The sequence below is a fragment of the Geotrypetes seraphini genome, chromosome 2 (genome assembly GCF_902459505.1).
Source record: "Geotrypetes seraphini chromosome 2, aGeoSer1.1, whole genome shotgun sequence".
Taxonomy (NCBI): domain Eukaryota; kingdom Metazoa; phylum Chordata; class Amphibia; order Gymnophiona; family Dermophiidae; genus Geotrypetes; species Geotrypetes seraphini.
This window is the reverse complement of record NC_047085.1, coordinates 398726302-398738594: the sequence shown is the minus strand read 5'-3', so window position 1 is coordinate 398738594 and position 12293 is coordinate 398726302. Positions and strand designations below refer to the sequence as shown.

Genomic DNA, 12293 nt, shown 5'->3' with positions numbered 1-12293 from the left:
GCTATGTATCAACGAGACTAATAATATACTCAACAATTCAGAAAGAACAAAACTATTACAAAAATAGTGTAAGAGCATGAAAAGCTAAAGAAAAATAGATAAGAGAAGCTAATGGGTCATGCCCCTTAAATCTACTCCCTGACCCTGTTCCATGACATATACAATAGAACCTTTATTTCTAATCATTTCTATATATATATAACCTGTATTCTAATAATTTACATTAGAGAGTTGCATGGGGACAGAAATAAAACCCGTCCCCGTCCAACCCCACTGAAATCAAACCTGTTCCCATCCGTCTTCGCTAAGATCCATTCTATCTCACCTGTCCCCACAAGTAATCTCTTCCATCTGCGCCCATCCCTATAAATTTCAGAAGTAGTTATTGCATTTAATTATGTTACTGAAGTACTTTTAGAGGCTCTGTTAGAGACCAATTTACAAATTATGTATCCTTTCTAATTAACATTTCCAAATAAGCAAAGACATTTTATTAATTTGGACATATTGATTGGGAAGAATGCATACTTTGTAAATGAGTATCTACCAGAGCTTCTAATGTAAACATAAAATATAAATACTCTAGCTCAGGGATCCCCAACCACTGAGCCATGGACTAGTACTGGGCTGTGGGCTGTGCTGAACCGAGCCGCATAGAAATTTTAATTTTATATACATTACAGGCAGTCCCTGGGTTCTGGCCAGCTCCCTCTTTCCAGCCGCACTTCTCTTCACAAAGCCACGAACAGTGGCTCCTACACGCTCCCCGCGACTGATCCAGGTCACCCTTGGGTCACCTGTTGAAACCACCATTGAGGTTTTGTGAAGAGAATTGCAGCTGGGAGAAGGAAGACAGCCAGAACAGGTAAACAGCCGCGAGAGGGAGGCACAAACTTGGGACACAGAATAGAGGGAGGGAAGGATGAAGAGTGGCATGTTGGGACATGAGAGAGAGTCCCTTCTGTTGAGCTGTAAGGTGCTCTCTCACTCCCTCACTCATAATTTCCAATCCTGCAAAGAGGGTCCAGAATAATCTTTATTTCCAATATGTTTCAATAACATATCATGCTGCAGGTAGACTCAGACGTTTAATCCATTGTTGTCACCAGCATCCCAAGCATTAGTCCTAACCAACAAACACTCCTGGGGGGAAGCCTCCACACACAGCACTGCAGATAAATCTCTACACACTCCCTTCCAAAAATCTTGCAAAGGTTTACAAGACAATCATATATGAAAGTCCCCATCTACCCCTTCCCACATCACTAGCAGCAATCAGAAACTGAAGGAAACATATTGTGTAACCTAAAAGGAGTAACCACCTTATATGCATTCTCTGAAAAGTATCTTTTGTGCATGCTTCCAGCCTCTACTCGATGTGTATGCTATATATCCTGTGTTCAGAATAAAGCCAACATAGCTTTTGTGTATGCAGTTGCTAGATGTGTGCACTCCCTTTCTGACTTGCATGTGTGCACAGCTTAGAGGGAACACTGGCAAATTGGCAGATTTTTCAAAATACAGTTGACTCTCTGTTAACCAGAACTCAATTAACCAGAACTCTCAAGCAACCAGAAAAAAAAATCTAAGACATAATAAAAATGAAAATAAAATCAATTTCTGGCAGAATTTTAAGTGTAAACTTGGCACACCACACCTGAGAATGCTCACGCTTTGCCAACCACATGTCTGGAAGTTTGTCTGGAACAGTTTATGGTATGGCATACTATGGGGTATAGTATTAGTTAGGCCTATTTTTAACAGTAACTCTCAAGCAACCAGAAACTACATTTAACTGACATCTATCAATCCTCATGGATGCCGGTTAACTGAGAGTCTACTGTACTTTTTGGAAGTAATATGTCATGGGCAGGGAATGAGCGTGGGAGAATTAACCAGCTAGTACAGTGTGCCACAAACATTTCAAGCTGCTGGCACAGTAATCTCAGGGCTGTGGCTGGAGGGCACCTGGAAATGCGTGGATGTCGATGCGATGACATCACTTGCATGCGCAGATGTCTTCCAGTCGCAGCCTTGAGCCTCCTGTTATCACCAGTGGGGGATGCTGCAGAAGGAGAGGTGAGGAGAAGGAACAAAGGCATTGAGAAGGAGCAAAAGCATTGGCAAGGAGGAGAGGCACATCCTGTTAGCAGTCAGCCAGTGCCAACGCCTCTCCTCCTCGCCGGCATCTCGGGATACACCTGGAATCTTCCAGGGCACATTAGTGTGCTGCGGCAAATTAAAATAACTGTGCTAATTGGTTTATGTGGAATTAATGTGGGATATCTACCACCTCTTAAGACCACCTCTGACTTAACCAGCTCTGGAATGGCAGGCTAATAGAGATATGGGGGAGTGTGTGGCACAGTGGTTAAATCTACAGCATCAGAACCCTGAGGTTGTGGGTTCAAACCACACTGCTCCTTGTGACCCTGAGCAAATTACTCAATCCCCCATTGCCCCAAGTACATTAGATAGATTGTGAGCCCACCAGGACAGACAGAGAAAAATGCATGAGTGCCTGAATAAATTCATGTAAATCATTCTGAGCTCCCTGGGGAGAACAGTAGAGAAAATTGAATAAATAAATATTCAATGACATTATCCAGTTAAGTGTCACTGAATATTAGTAGCCAGCTAGCTCAGTAGAGTTTAATTGGGCAGGAGTGTCTCATGCCCAGTAAAAATCCTTATGAATCAACCCCTCTGTTTCTTTGGGGAACTACATACACCCAAGTGACTGCTTCCACACCAGTATGCTCCATGTCCTTTTATTGTTCCCACTCTTGAGACTCTTTAAAGCTAATGACTTTGCTGGGGTGGGGGAGTGAGGAAGAGTGAAGGCTGAAAAGCTATCACAACGTGGAAAAAAATCAATTAACTTTAATAATACATAAATTTTTTAAACTAATGTAAGCTAAAATAAGTACATAACAAAAGTGTTCTTTAATTCTCCTGACTGGTACACTTCAATATTTTCAGCTGTGGCTAACCAAAAAGGAAATCTAGTCCATTGCTTAATAATGGATATTGACGCCTCTTTTTCCACTTATTGTGAATACTACATTGTATGCATTAAGAGCATTTATTCTTAATGATTATGCTGACATCTAGTGGCAGATCTTAGGTTTTTCCTTGAAGAACTTCATTGCTTAGCAGAAACATTGCAGTTTTTGTATTTTTATTTTTTTTAAACTTTGATTCATAATTTTCATCTGCACAGATGTGGTTGTGGTGGGAGGGCATTTTGCAAAGGTTACATGGCAAGTACACAATGATTGGTAAATTTACACTAGGGGTGTGTAAGCAAAAATAATTTGGTTTATTTTCATTTGTTTTAAATTCCTAGTGTTTGCAGATTTTTTTCATTTTGTTTAATTTTGGACACAGCAAAATGAAAATCAAATCCAACTCCAGTCCCCGTGCCGCTCCCTGAATGGCTGCTGTCAGTTCTCGCAAGTCCCGCAAGAACTGACGGCAGCCAAATTATTCGGGGAGTGGTGCAGGCCCAGGCTGGAGCACAAAAAGTTTGCTCCTGCCTTGTGCGCCATTGGCCCCGAAATAATTAGGAGGCAGCCATCCAGCGAGGGAGGGGCAGGAGCTCGGAAAGTTCACTCCTGCCAATACACTACTGGGGGGGATACTGCCTAAGGGCTGGGACTGCCTACCACTAGACCACCAGAGGGGGTACAGAGTCTGGCAGGGAGGGAAAACAGGGTGCAGAGCCTGCCAAGGTGTGTGGGGTTGGGTGCAGAGCCTGGCAGGGAGTGAGGGGGGCTGGGTTCAGAATCTGTATAAGTACACAGTTTGGTTCAGAATGGTTTTTTTCTTGTTTTCCTCCTCTAAATCTAGGGTGTGTCTTATGGTCAGATACATCTTCTAGTGCGAAAAATATGGTACATGTTGTGATAAATAAATTGTTAAATGGGGGGGGGGGGGGTTGTTTGGGCTGCTGTTTGACTATACCATATTGGATCTTGAAGATCACTTGCTGTCATGTTTCCTCAGGCTAGCAGATAAAGCCAGCAGAATATAATATAATAATAGTAGGAACATTTTATTCTCTCCTGGACCAAGTTTGGGTAGATAATGAATTGTATGAATTATCATGGAAGGAACTAAAAAAAATGAGGGGATTTACCTGAGCAAGAATATAATATAATATAGCAGGCTAGCAGATAAAGCTGGAAAGATACAATCGCTTTTTTCATTATTAGATACAGGCCCTTTGAACTGTTTAGTTTTTTTAAAACTAAATGTAACTATAGTGTTTCTTAACTGGTCTGTTAAAGAGAGACCATATCAAGCTTGCACTCACTCATCTCCCACTTACCTAGAACAATTAACAAACAATGGAAGAACAAGCCATGCAAACATTTAGGATATCCTGGTGTAACTGCAGTCACCTAAAAGTGGTACGGGCATGCGTAAATTACAATATACTGTAAATTACTGCAACTCCCATGTCTCCCCCCCCTTACATTTATTTAGTATTTCCCTCCTTCTATAATAAGTTGACTAAATTTAAGCTCCTTTTGCATACTTAAATTAAAAGAACGCCACCATCTATATGGGGAAGCTATTAATTCTCTTTGGTCTGCTGTCTCTTTTCTTCAGCTCCTCCAAAATGCTGCTGCCATAAGTGTTCATATGTGTACTGAGCTCTTCTATGTATCTGATCATCGTCTGTGAGAACTTTTCCTGATTTGTCTGGATGGATCTCGTGACTTAATTGAATTCTTTCATATTCATAATCAGATTGAATGCTTCTCATGTCTTACAGCTTCTTTTCTATTGCATCACACTACTGTTCAATCTTCCTCTTATCTGATCTTGCACTTTTGATGGCTTTGTGTAACTCCTTATACTTCCCTGTCAATATTGGTTCAGCTCCAACTCGCCTCTTTAATTCACTCCTTTTCTCGACCAACCTCAATGATTCTCTGCTCAGCCACTGTTTCCTTGGCTTCCTTGCTTCTTCTATTCTAGTTGCTGCTGCTTACAGAATACTGTATATGCTTCCTCACTACTTCCTTTTCTTCCTGTAATTTCACACTTGAGGGTTGTCCAGAAAAACCTAAAGTTGGAAAAATTGTGCAATGTGAAATTTTTCCCATGAATTTGATTGTGCTTGATCAGAAAATGGATTAAAAAAAAGCCACTGATTACATAAAGCTCAATTTTTCTTTTTATAAATCTTTATTGATTTTCAAAACTTATAAAAAGTGTAACAACTATACACACAATAATAACAAATAACAACACTTAAATTCTTGCAAACATTTGAAACAAATTACCCCCTCCCCTCACCCTCCCTTTTCCTCCCTACCTGGATGTGTGTAAAAATCTAATAAGTCCATGAACTAAGGATTTAATCTTTCTATTGCTTGACAAATACCTCCAATGGACTCCAAATCTCTCTGAAACTTTTACTATTTCCAGATTGTTCCGCTATCATCCTTTCAAATCTATAGTATAAACACAATGTTTCCCATCAAAAAGAAAAATTCAACCTATCCCAATTTTTCCAATTTCTAGTTATTAATTGCATGGCCACCCCAGTCATAAGAAAAAGTCTGTTTTATGTTTGTCAATTGGCCTATTAAGTTTCAACAATGTCCTAAATAAAACCACATCATAAGACAATGGAATAGAGACACCTAATACCATATTAATTTTGGCCCAAATTGACTTCCAAAAATTAAGTATTAATGGACAATAAAATAGCAGATGGTCTAAGTTGACAGTGCCAGCATCTATTAGATTTTAAATTATCCAACTTTTGTATATGAACTGGGGGTCCAAAATATTCTATATAACAAAAAGAACCAAATTTGTCTCATAGATACTGATGGTGTATATCTTATTCTCCAAGTCCAAATCCGTGGCCATTGCGTAGCAGAAATATGCTACTTTGTTTCTATACTCCAAATGTCTCTTGAGCTTGTTTTAGGTTTTTTCACCAATATTCAGATATTAATTTATACCACTTAGCAGCCTGATACCCTTGGAAATCTGTCTGGAAACATAGACCCGGCAAGCTGTACTGATTTTTAAAGTTGCGCCAGTCAGGGAACCCTTTCTGAATGGCCTGCTTCAACTGCATACTCATATACAAAGTAATTACCACTTAATATGAAAAATACACTGTGTAGGTATCATAATCCTATTCAGGAAACCGGGCCTCAGATTCGGAGCATACGCAAAGTCCTATCATGGACTAGACAGTCAGCGTATTCTTACAGCTCCATACTCCAGTCATAGACCAAATAACTTAAATTTGATTTTTTGATACTTTTCTTAAGCTTAAATATTGTGATTAAAAGTCCAAAACTTTTACAAGTGAAACTTAAATACTATACTAAAATTCAATCGTATAAAGTTTAAGATTGAACCATATACAAAGTGTATTATTTATTTAATAGGCAGCTGAGTTACTTATCTCAAGCAGTTTTTCTTTATGGCTTTCACGTCTGATTCTTTATTTAGCCTATTTAATGGCTAAGCCGACGCGGCCAGCGTTTCGTGGACACCGTTGTTGGTCCACTGCGTCAGGGCCAATAGCCAAAAGATATCTACAACAAAATAAAGTAATTAATACCATATCAAAACTTGATTTTGACAAAACACAAAGAGGTACTTACTGAATGCTTTATAACTGCCAAATTTCTCAAACATTGGCAAAATGGCACCGACGTCCATTTTATACACTTCCGACATCGTAATACGTCACGCGTTACCATGGTAACACGTGTTCACGCATTAAAGTGACAGCACATATACCAGTTCAGAGGAAAAGGCTACATAAAATAACTCGCTAGCAGAAAAAAGCAACAATTTAAACTTTTAATAGAAATGTTGCCACTCTAAATTAACATTGAGGCCCTCAGGGTCTACTGTACCTAGACGATTTATCCAGCGGTTGTTCGTGCTGGGCTAGATAGCGTTTGAAATCGCCCCCTCTATTACTTGGGTAACAACCTCTATAATGATTGCTTTAAGTGAAAAAAACTCATGATTTTTTTCACAACAGTGCCGAGCTAAAGGGGCTCCTATTTTTTGATTTTTAATGTTACTCTTATGTTCTACCAGGCGAGTACTGAATTTCCTAGAAGTTTGCCCTACATAAAGTAGATTGCAGGGGCATTGTAGAATGTAAACTACCCCTTGTGTTTTACAGTTGGAGGTATGTCTTAGTTGATAGATTTTATTATCTTTAGGATTAATAAATGTATCTGTACTCATCATAATAGTGCACATTTGGCACCCTCCACAGCTGGTATGCCCTTGAGAAACCTTTTCGGTATAGTCAGATTTAGCAGACAAAATAGAGGGACAAAGGATTTCTTTAAGGTTCCGCTTTCTACAGTACGCTATTCGTAGATGAAAATCTTGAAACACTCCTGAAATTTTAAGGATATTCCAGTGTTTTCTAAGAGAACGTACAGTCTGATAACAGTTATTTGAATAAGTTAAAACACAGGTCATCACTCGTTCCTCAGTTTGCAAAGATTTATGGGTTTTTGGAAGCAGCAGGTGTTCCCGATGGTTAAACAACGCCCTTTTGTATGCTGTATTAACAGTTTTTAGGGGATAACCACGTTGTAAAAATCTTTTCTTCAATATCTTTGCTTGCTGTTTAAATTCTACTGTAGAGGAACAAATTCTCCTAATTCTCAAGAATTGAGAATATGGTAGACTTTTCTTTAATGCAGGAGGATGAGCGCTTGAAAAAAGGAGGGCAGAATTACAGTCTGTAGGTTTAAAATATACTTCAGTGTAAAAATTACCGTCTTTTATTGTGATCTGGACATCTAGAAAAGAAATCACCTTATCACTATATGTGTACGTGAATTTCACTTTCGGGTGACATGAATTGATAAATCCTAGAAATTGCACCAGATCTTCTTCACCTCCATTCCAGATTATGAATATATCGTCTATATATCTTATCCATATTTTAATCTTGTCAAAAAATTTGGAAGGATATATCCATAAACGTTCAAACTTATCCATAAATAAATTGGCCACTGAGGGGGCCATAGTGATCCCCATGGCTATACCTGTTTTTTGTTGAAATAGGGAATCCTCAAACATAAAGAAACTCTCAGTGAGAACCGTGTTAGCTAATTGAACAAGAAATTCCGTAGGTACTTTAGGGCATACTCTTTTGTCTAAAGTTTCTTTAATGACATCGACTGCCTCATTATGTGGAATTATTGTATATAAAGAGCATACGTCAATTGTTACCATTATAGATTGTGGATCCGGGTTAATGTTATCAACCCGGATCCACAATCTATAATTTAAGATGTCAGATATCACATGCTTAAACTCCTCCCTCTAACTCATGGCTAGTCAGCGACTTATAGTCCTATCTAAGGGGGATTGCAATCTACATCTGGAACCAATCGATTTCATTATTAAGCCCTCTAGGGCTTAATGTTTGCCAATTAAAAATGAACCAATGTTCTTTCTCCATTAAAATCTGTGTGACGTCCCCCCTATATGTGGGCAAATGTAGCAGTACAGCATAACATAAATCCTCACTCTCATGACCTTTATCTATCCAATGGGAGACCAGAGGAGCCGACATGTGGCCACAACTAATATTACTTAAATGTTCCACTAACTTAATTTTGATGCTTCTTTTGGTATGACCAATATATAATTTATCATAGGGGCATATAATACAATATACCACATACAAGCACATACAAATTCATGAGAAAAACTTCAGTTAGTAGTTTCTCCAACTTTAAGAGCATAAAAATTGCCGCTGCTGGGTAAGACCAGTGATCCATCATACCCTGCAGTCCACTCACCTGGCGGCTCTTAAGTCAAAAACCAGCACCCTATTTGAGTCTAGTCTTACTTGCATATGTTCTGTTCCAGTAGGAACTTATCCAACCTTGTCTTGAATCCCTGAAGGGTGCTTTCACCTGTAACAGCCTCCGGAAGAGCGTTCCAGAGTTCTACCACTCTCTGGGTGAAGAAGAACTTCCTTATGTTTGTACGGAATCTTTTCCCTTTTAACTGTAGCGAGTGCCCTCTCGTTCTCTTCACCTTGGAGAGGATGAACAGTCTCTGTTTCTCTACTAAGTCAATTCCCTTCAATATCTTGAATGTTTCAATCACGTCCCCTCTCAGTCTTCTCTTCTCAAGGGAGAAGAGGCCCAGTTTCTGTAGCCTCTCATTGTACGGCAACTCCCCCAGTCCCTTAACCATTTTTGTCGCTCTTCTCTGGACCCTTTCAAGTAGTACTATGTCCTTTTTCATGTACGGCAACTAATGTTGGACGCAGTATTCCAGGTGGGGGTGTACCATGGCCTGGTATAACGGCATCATAACCTTTTCAGATCAGTTTGTGATCCCCTTCTTAATCATTCCTAGCATTCTGTTTGCCCTTTTCACTGCCGCTGCACATTGCTTGGACAGTTTCATTGACTTGTCTACAAGTACTCCCAAGTCTCTTTCCTGGGGGATCTCTCCGAGTATAGCTCTGGACATCCTGCATTCGCTCATATGATTTTTGTTACCGACATGTATCACCTTGCACTTATCCACGTTGAACCATATTTGCCATTTCACGGCCCATTCCTTGAGCGTATATATGTCTCTTTGTAGGTCTTCGCAATCCTACTGTGTCCTTACTACCCTGAATAAATTTGTATCGTCTTCAAATTTAATCACTTCATTCGTGCCAGTTTCTAGGTCATTTATAAATATGTTGAAGAGCACAGGCCCAAGCATCGATCCCTGCGGCATTCCACTCATGAAGCTTTTCCAGTCTGAGTATTGTCCATTCACCCCACTGTCTGTTTCCTATCCACCAACCAGTTTTTAATCCACGTGAGTATATCACCCTCGATTCCATGGCTTGCAATTTGTCGAAGTAGGCATTCATGTGGAACCTTGTCGAACACCTTCTGAAAATCAAGATATATGATGTTGACCAGGTCGCCCTTATCTATCTGCCCATTTACTCCTTCGAAGAAGTGCAGTAAGTTTGTCAAGCAAGATCTTCCTTTGCTGAAGCCGTGCTGGCTGGTCCTCATCAGTTTGTGTCCGATGATGCGGTCCTTTATCAGCACCTCTACCATCTTTCCCGTTACCGCAGTAAGACTCACTGGTCTATAGTTTCCTGGATCTCCCTTCGAAACTTTGTTGAAGATTAGCGTAACATTTGCCACTTTCCAGTCTTCCGGAATCTTTCCTGATTTGATCGACAGATTGGCTATTAGTTGAAGCAGTTCAGCTATAACCCCTTTCAGTTCCTTGATTAACCTCAGATGGATGCTGTCCGATCCCGGGGATTTATCGTTTTTAAGCCTATCAATCTGCATACTTCTTCTAGACTGACCGTCATCTCTGTCAGTTTCTTGTCTTCATTTCCTGTGTATAGCCTGTCACTTCTGGTATATTGGATATATCCTCTTCGATAAATACAGATGCAAAAAATGTGTTCAGTTTGTCAACGATGGCTTTATCCTTCTTTAGTACTCCCTTTATTCCCGGGTTATTTAACGGCCCCACCACTTCCTTGTGGGTCGTTTCCCCTTAATATATCAAAAGAATGGCTTAAAGTTTTTGGTCTCCTTGGCTATTTTTTCTTCTTAGTCTCTTTTGACCCCTCTTACCACCTTATGGCACTTGCTTTGATGTTGTTTGTGCTTTTTCCAGTTTTCTTCTGTTTTTGTCCTTTTCCATTCCTTAAACGAAGTCTTCTTGTCTCTGATCTCTTCCTTCACCGCTACAGTGAGCCACGCCGGTTCCTTGTTCTTCTTCCTCTTGGAACCCTTGTTGATATGCGGTATATATAAATTTTGTGCCTCTGTGACTGTGTCTTTAAAAAGGGACCATTCTTGCTCTAGCATATTTACAGTGCTTATCCTCCTCCTAATCTTCTTCCTCACCATGACTCTCATCCCTTCGTGGTTCCCTTTTTGGAAGTTCAGTGCCATGGTGTCGTTCTAGATCAATTTTATGTTCCTGTGTCTAAGTTGAAGTGGATCATGTTATGATCACTGTTTCCCAGCATCCCTTCTACTTCTATACCTTGTGCTAGTCCTCGTAGTCCATTTAGAATTAAGTCTAGAATTGCATTTCCTCTTGTATTTTCCATGACAAGTTGTTCCAGGAAGCAATTGCCTACAGCATCCAGGAACTTGGTCTCTCTACTGCAGTTGGAGTTCCAATCTGGACAACCCCACCCTATCATATACATATCGTGATTCTCGCTCTTTACTTTACTGCTTCTTCTAATTATCTGTCTTGTAATTTCACTGGGTATGCCCTGACCAATTCTTTTGTAATCTGCCTAGAACCGAAAGGTATTGGTGGAATAGAAGACACTAATGTAATGTGATGTAATAGATTGTAGTTTCTAGCATGGTAGAGTGTCCTCACATTCCATTCTATGATGGTGATTTCTCCTTTTCACTCTCTTCTCATTATTTTAACTACTTCTCCCATTCTTTAATTCAGTACTTAGTAGTATGTTTATCACTACAGCCCCTAACACACCGGAATGTTCCTCTTGACCCAGACAACTATTGAACCATCACATATTTCCTTGGTCTTTCCAGCCATTGTCTTGTTTTGCATTTTTATGGCACTGGAGTGACCTCCTGTCAACCATCCACACTGTATTTAGGCTTGGGAGCAGTAAATAACCTCATAAGAAAAATAGTATGTGCTATTTGGTTGATATGGCACTCTCTTGAGCAACAGAACATATTATTTGAACAGTAAAAAGCAATAGTGCATGTGCTATTAAAGGCACTGAATCTAAAGCAAAAATACTTTGGAAATAAAACAAAATAAAAATTTGTGGCCTGCACATCCCTACTTCCTCTTACCATGACCTTAAAAAGCTAGATTGGTTTGTAGTGTTCAACACCTATGTGAAGATCTTACTAAATGCAGGAAAATGGTGCTAGCTGGCTAGATAGGGTTTACCATGGATATCTCATATTTCATTATAGAATATTAGGATATTGGGCATCTTAAAGGATGCACCGGGAAAGGGAAGCCTCTTCCTCTACAGGCATGAGGGGGTATTGGGGGTGTCAGGGTGGGGTGTTGGTGGCAGCATTCAACACTGTCCACATATATTCAGTGCTGCAGCCTGTCTAGATATTGGCATTGAATATATCTGTCCAGCATTGTAAACAGATAATGACTGTGATGCATATAAATTGACTAGATACATTTTAAAATATGCAGTGATGGTATTTGGAGTTGCTTCTAGCACAGCTATTAATAATTCCTGAAAACCCGCTACTTTGCTT

General features: G+C 39.7%; 1 protein-coding gene across 1 annotated transcript in view; it reads right to left on the bottom strand.

Moving 5' to 3' along the window:
- Positions 1-6527: 6527 nt before the first annotated feature.
- SP8 (Sp8 transcription factor) overlaps positions 6528-12293 on the bottom strand; it is a 56899-nt gene continuing 51133 nt past the window's right edge. The window contains exon 3 of the transcript XR_004538109.1: positions 6528-6575. The gene's annotated coding sequence lies outside the window, so the exon portion shown is untranslated. The remainder of the gene's footprint in view (positions 6576-12293) is intronic.